The sequence below is a fragment of the Pezoporus wallicus genome, unplaced genomic scaffold, assembly GCF_028554395.1.
Source record: "Pezoporus wallicus isolate ANWC-B61680 ecotype Strahan unplaced genomic scaffold, APGP_CSIRO_Pwel_v1 contig_13150, whole genome shotgun sequence".
NCBI classification, from domain to species: Eukaryota; Metazoa; Chordata; class Aves; order Psittaciformes; family Psittacidae; genus Pezoporus; species Pezoporus wallicus.
Genome location: NW_026639322.1, coordinates 46,853 through 53,033, shown reverse-complemented (window position 1 = coordinate 53,033; position 6,181 = coordinate 46,853).

Sequence of the window (6,181 nt, the reverse complement as noted above, 5' to 3'; positions counted from 1 at the left end):
ATTACTGAAATCCAACTGTCCTGATGACCACTAAGATTAGAAATACAGTTTTGATAACTTGGATTTCTTGTTGATTGAATTTTGTAGACTTTGTACAAGGAAGTGGAGATTGGCACATTAAAAAGCATCAGCAGGGCCATGAATTGTAGACTTCGGGATTCAAATGAGGTCTGGTCTTTCAGATCACTTTGAAGAGATCCCAGCAAGATATTTTGCATCACAGCAAGAAGGGATGCATGTCTAAAACACGGTGTTTTTTTCCACTCACTGATACTAGGAAGAGGCCAACAGGAAATAACGTATGGTAGTTTGATGGAGCGATAGTTTCCATAGCAGCCTGGTTAGCAGTCAAAAAGACCCCACCACACACACTCCTCAACTCGTCTTCCTCTCACAGGCAGCAGGCAGGATGCTGTTGCCAACATTTAAGTTACACCCTGCAAGATTAACTCCTTCTTGTTTTGAAAAACAAGTTAACCACATCCTGAAGGGGGAAGAAGGTTTTTCACACACTGAGTTGCTCCTAGCTTCAAGACAGCCTCTACAGAGTGCATAGTAAGGTCTGTTTAGTTAAGTTTTGTAAAGTTAGTCTCTCAGACCCTTCAGGTACCTACAGGAAGACCTTCACCTATGCAGAAGATAGGTGAAATTTGCATGGAAATCCCAAACTAGTAAAATGCTTATTTAGTGCATTCTACCACATAATGTATATCGGGGGGAAGGTTTCACTAGTATTTTTATCCTCATTTTCTGATGACACTCTGAACCTTTTTATCTTATTCCCCACACCTTTCCCAGTCTCCCAGGCAAGACTCACACTGGCAGTACCATTTCTGTGTCTCTGCAAATCAAGGAATGCCATTTTCCTCAGTAGTCCTTGGTTGTGCCTTGCAGCTTTGGCAGAACTAAAATCCTGCAACACATCACAAGCAAAGAATGGGATCTCCAAATGTGTGGCTATGGAGGAATAATGTTGACTCCTACAGAAATTTATCAGGCAGGTAAAGACATCGGTCTCTACTGTTTCAAACACTCATTCACATTGGTGTAGGACACCAGAGCCTTCATCTCCATCACTAGAGGATTCATGACCTGAGTGATACTCCCATGGCCAGTTTTTTAAGACCACTGGAAAGCCAACTGAGATGGCAAACCAGGCGCTATTTCACCTTCTCATCATACAACCTTTTACAGATACTTCAAATACGATAAACTGATTATTTTCTTATTATTACTCTAAACAATACCAAGCTACACGAGACTGGTAAATGCTAAACGTCTGCTTGTACAACTGAATCTTTCTGTTGTCTCATATAGCATTAAAAACACAATATAAGAAAGCGATCCCTGCATTCTGCTCGCTATCTTTTGACCTCTATGTTCTGTTCCCCCAAAAGTCTAAGAAGTGCCTGGTGAAACCCGGCTCATTGCGGTGAACTTCCTGCCTTCCCTTGATCTCTCCTGCTCCCTGCTGGTCCAAGTGTTTATTGTGCTTACAACGTTTTAGGTTTGACGCCATCCAGTAAAGAGGTCAAACGAACAAAACCCCAACCCAAACCACAACCAAACCCCTACCCCCAGCACTGGGCGTTGTCTCTGCACATGCCACAAATCAAAAGTCTTTGCTCTTCGTTTGGCTTCTTGCCTTGCCAGCAGGTGTAGATGAAAGCCCCTGCTATGTGATATAAAGGCTTTAGAAAGTCCAGCGCCAGAAATGCACAGGTGAAAGAAGATGAGTAGTTGAACTGAGATTCAAAGAAGCTTTAGTCGAAGATGGAAGCTGAAACAGTTGGGCAGTTGTAGGTGATTTGAAACGGGAAAAAATGGAGTAGAATACAGGGAACATTGACAGCACTGCATTTGAAATTCATTAGTGGTTCTAAGGGAGCTTAAACTCTAAATTATTCAGGAAACTTGGTGGTCCTAGGTTGAACAAAAGATGTCTTGCTGGGATTAAGGTATGTGTTTGTGCTCTGAGAAGCTGTTATGTCTAAAGCAGACTAGGGTCCTCCCAAGGTATAGACATCTTGCTAAACAAGGAGAAAGTCTGAAACAGCAGCACAAACTTTCTGAATTCAGGCAATAAAGAGGCTGATGGGAAGATGGATGAACACAAGTGCCAAAGAGTCTGGTGTCCTGTGATAACGGAACTGCTGGGCAAGTTGGTGCATCCAGGAATGCTACAGGTGAGAGGCAGTCAGAAGCTGCGTTCCTCTGATGAAGCTCTCTACTCCCTTGAACTCTGAGATCTTCTGTGGAAGGGTTTCTCACTGGAGAAGGACCAAGCCACACCAGTGCCATCAAGTTCTGGCTATGGACCTGGCTGCTTCTGGAAACAGGTAAGCCTTTTTGCTTTTAGCCAGGAATTTTGCCACAAACCTATGTATGTAATAGTTCATCAGACTGGTAGTTCAGGGTGCCATACATTGGAATCCTTCTCTATATTAGATCCACTGAAGTCACAGTAATGACTATACCAAGGGGTATACTCTTGAACAAGACATACTCAGGTTTAGTGGTGCAATCAGTCATGGGGAGGGTGGATGTTATAGGTCTGGCCATAGAGACGGTCACTTGCTATAAGTCTCTGGCAAAATGACATCCTTTTGAGTCCACTGTGTGTGTGCAATAGAAGAGAAATGAAACGCCTGAAAACCTCTCATGTATGCAAATGCTGCAAGTAAATGTCCTTGAGGCTGCTTGGCTGGAGTGCATCTGATTAGCTAAGGTATTCTGGAAGTGATGCCCAGATTTTTTTATAGCTGACCCTGATTACCCATTCCTCTCTATGGGATGTGACACAGGAAGAAAGATTGCATTGATGAGAAAAGCAAAAGTGTTTGAATAGATGTTCTTCCTCCTCTGAAGAACATCTGCACATATTCAGGTATTTTAAGAGAGTTACTGCAGAATTATTTATTTTACCACTTTTCTGCCAGTTACCTTTTCTCAGCAGACAAATGCATGGCTGTTTTTTGAGATGCTGTTCATTTCAATGGCTTTGTCTCGGCTTGGAATACTTAATTGCTGTGTGTAATTGTCGACTTGTTTTAAAATGAAAATTACCAATGCCTCTATGGGATAAGGAATAGTTACAATTCATAACGTGCAAAGAAAACATCTTGAATTTCTTATTCATCTTCATGGCTACAGTTAATTTTTCTGACTTCTACAGTTGCTGTTATCATAGGTAGATGCAACTACATTATCCTCTGCGATATATCTGAGCTAGGCTGGTGAGGTAGGATCCCACAGCAGTGGGATTCACAGGAGCAAACTGTCATGAGAATGTTTGCCCTAGGAAGCTTGAGAAGAACCACCCGGAGCGATCTCTTTGTACACATCAAAGCTAGAAACCGCCTTTGAGTGGAAACCTCCTGCCAGCATTTTGGTAAAGCTCTATATCACAGTGAAACTTCGTAGGTGCCTACACAAAGGTGACTTTTGGAATGGGAACAAGGCTGGCTGTTCATCCAAGTAAGTGCCAGAAATGAACATCCCAAAACCTGAGCTTGATGATGCTGTGATGAACTTCGGCTTTTGGGGATTTAAAGGTCATTTGTTCCCTCAGTGAGAAATTCCCCAGCTGTCTGTGTTTGCACAGTTAGTGGATGTGTCACATTTCAGGTAACAATGAGTGGGTTAATTCAGGTACAGACTTGAATTGGTCTGCATCCTATTTGAAAGGCAGTGAGTGATTTATGCCCTAATGAGGTGCAAAAAGGACTATGTAGGTCTGCATTCATGACATCTTCATCACTGCATTGCTAAAAATCTGATTTAAACGAATAATCCACTTAAATATATGTGGGACCGCACTGTATGCAACAGTGTGAAATGTTCATATCTATCACAGCAATTCATTAGGAGTATGGTTAATTATTTGACTGCAAAGGCAAGTTCTCTTTCTCTCATATATTTTAGTCTGCATATAAGATCTGAAATCTTCATGAAGAGCAAAGAACGAAGGCTTGTGGTCAGGGTGCAAGCATTTTCCTGTCCAGGTAGCTCGCAGAATGGGAATGTTATAATGAGATTTCAAATATATGCCTAGATTTTCATTGCTGGGTTGAGTAAGCCTGGGATGGGATCACCTTGGTTCATTCCTGCCCAGAAATCATCACAGATCTGCCGTTTCCTTGGTTTATGTAGAATTGCAGAGGAGGAAAGGCTTTTGCAAAGGAATTAAATGATGTGTGAGCTCAGGACCAGTTGAAGTTTGGCAAAGGAACAAGGCTCAGCGTCACATCGGGTAAGTGCATGATCTGAACAAAAGTACCTTGAGAAGTACTGGAGAACTCAGTGCTTGGAATTGGTAGTCCATAATGATCTTCTTCCGTATCTACTGCTCCTAAGGCTGAAATGACAGTGTGGCTGGAACATACGGTGTAAAGACAAGCAGCAAGAAAAAATAGTGGAGTTTCTGTAAGCTCTGGTAGTAACAGCTTATGGAGAGTCCTTCTTACAGTAGCTACAGTGGAAAGCTTCTACTCACCCAAAAGAAGCAAGGATGAGATTCCATCCAAATGAAACCAGTGTAAGTCAGCATGCAGCGTCAGAGAGCTGTGACAAATCTTTCCCAAGCTAAAGAACTGTCTCATTGCTCATGCAGCTGGAGCTTCATGGTATTCTTTGGTAGAGAGAGCCATTGCACACAGTGTAAGAATGGACTTTTCTTCTGCTCATAGTTATCCTTTCTGAAGAGTATCTCAAGGGCTACTTATACATGAGCAAGAAACAGAGAGAAAAGAAGAAAATGGCTCTTCAGAGGATCAGGAATTCTCTGTCGTGCTTAAAGATGCTATCTAAGATGCATTAACAGAGCTAGAAGAGCCTGTAGAAGTTATGTTGCTGTGAAATCCTGGCTCAGGTGTACTAGCCAGGCATTCTGACTGCTCAGTTACATTTCCCCTGAAATGCTGTGTTCAGGACTGGGGAGTGAGGTGCTTCTGGTAACTGCTCTCTATCAACCTGCGAGGAGATGGAGAAGAGACAACCCAGCCTTTATTTTATGGAGATATTTAACACCCACACATCATTTCATTTTGGTAACCAGAGTCTCCTGCCATGGAACCTGAAATGGGCAGGAGAGCTTGGGAGATTTTGTAAAGGAGCTTCTGGCAGTGTGTATTCAGGAAACACAGCAAGACCTACCTTTGGAGGAGGAACCAGGCTGCTGATAAAGCCCAGTAGGTATCTCTTAGCAATACGGTTAGGAAAGACAGAGAACTTCAGGTCTTCTGTCAGACCCTCCTTGAAACACAGACAGAAGAGCTTCTTTCAAATACGAAGGAAAAGGCATGGGGAATAAGAGCACATTCTAAACAATTCCCTTTGAACCTCTCTATCATTTTGTCGTGTGTGGAACAGGTCAGGAATTGCTATTGTTCTGCAAGATTAGTGAATGACCTTTGTGTGGCGCAAGCATCATATTAGTCAGAATGAAACCTATGGGGGAATGTATCTGAGATTAGTGTTCATGAATAACATGTCAAAGATTAGGTGAAACTGGCTTCTGGGGCTTAGATTTGGAACTTTTACTGGGTTTGTTCCAGTGGGATAAACAAGGGAAAATAGGACCTTCAACTGTTTTTCTTGGGGTTTCCTTCTGCTTATTTTTTCTTGGCTTCTTTCTGCTATGGGTCTGGTATATAGGCTCAGGCTGATTGGCCTGAACTCCTTTAGACCAGGAGAAGTTTTAGAAACTATTGTTAGTTGTTTAAAAGAAAAGGTTAAAGGCTGAAACTTCTCCTTTTCCAGTTTTGTTTGCTTGTTTTCTTTGCTTCTTTTGCTTATTTTAGATCTGTTTGCTTCTTTTCTGTTACAATTTCTGATTGCCCATCACTGTGGGACAACTGGGTCTTCTGGAAAATCACCCTTGGGAGAGGCACAGGTACATCTTGAAACAAATAGCTGTTTCATATCATAAAAGCAAGGCTGAGTTTCTCCTGTTCTAACTAGGGCAAAAGTTGTTCTACTTCAAAGCTGCCCAAAGACCTTCAGCTACGTTATGCTCACAGCATAATGAGCTTGATTTTCTACTTCATACTTTCCAGAATCTTTTCTATCTGCATTTCTATGGTAAGATCAGAGGAATGCAACTGCAACAACATCCTAATTTGGAGTCGGAAGTGTGTGACGGGTGACATCTGTTTTCCCCCTTGATCTCTTGAAGAATGCA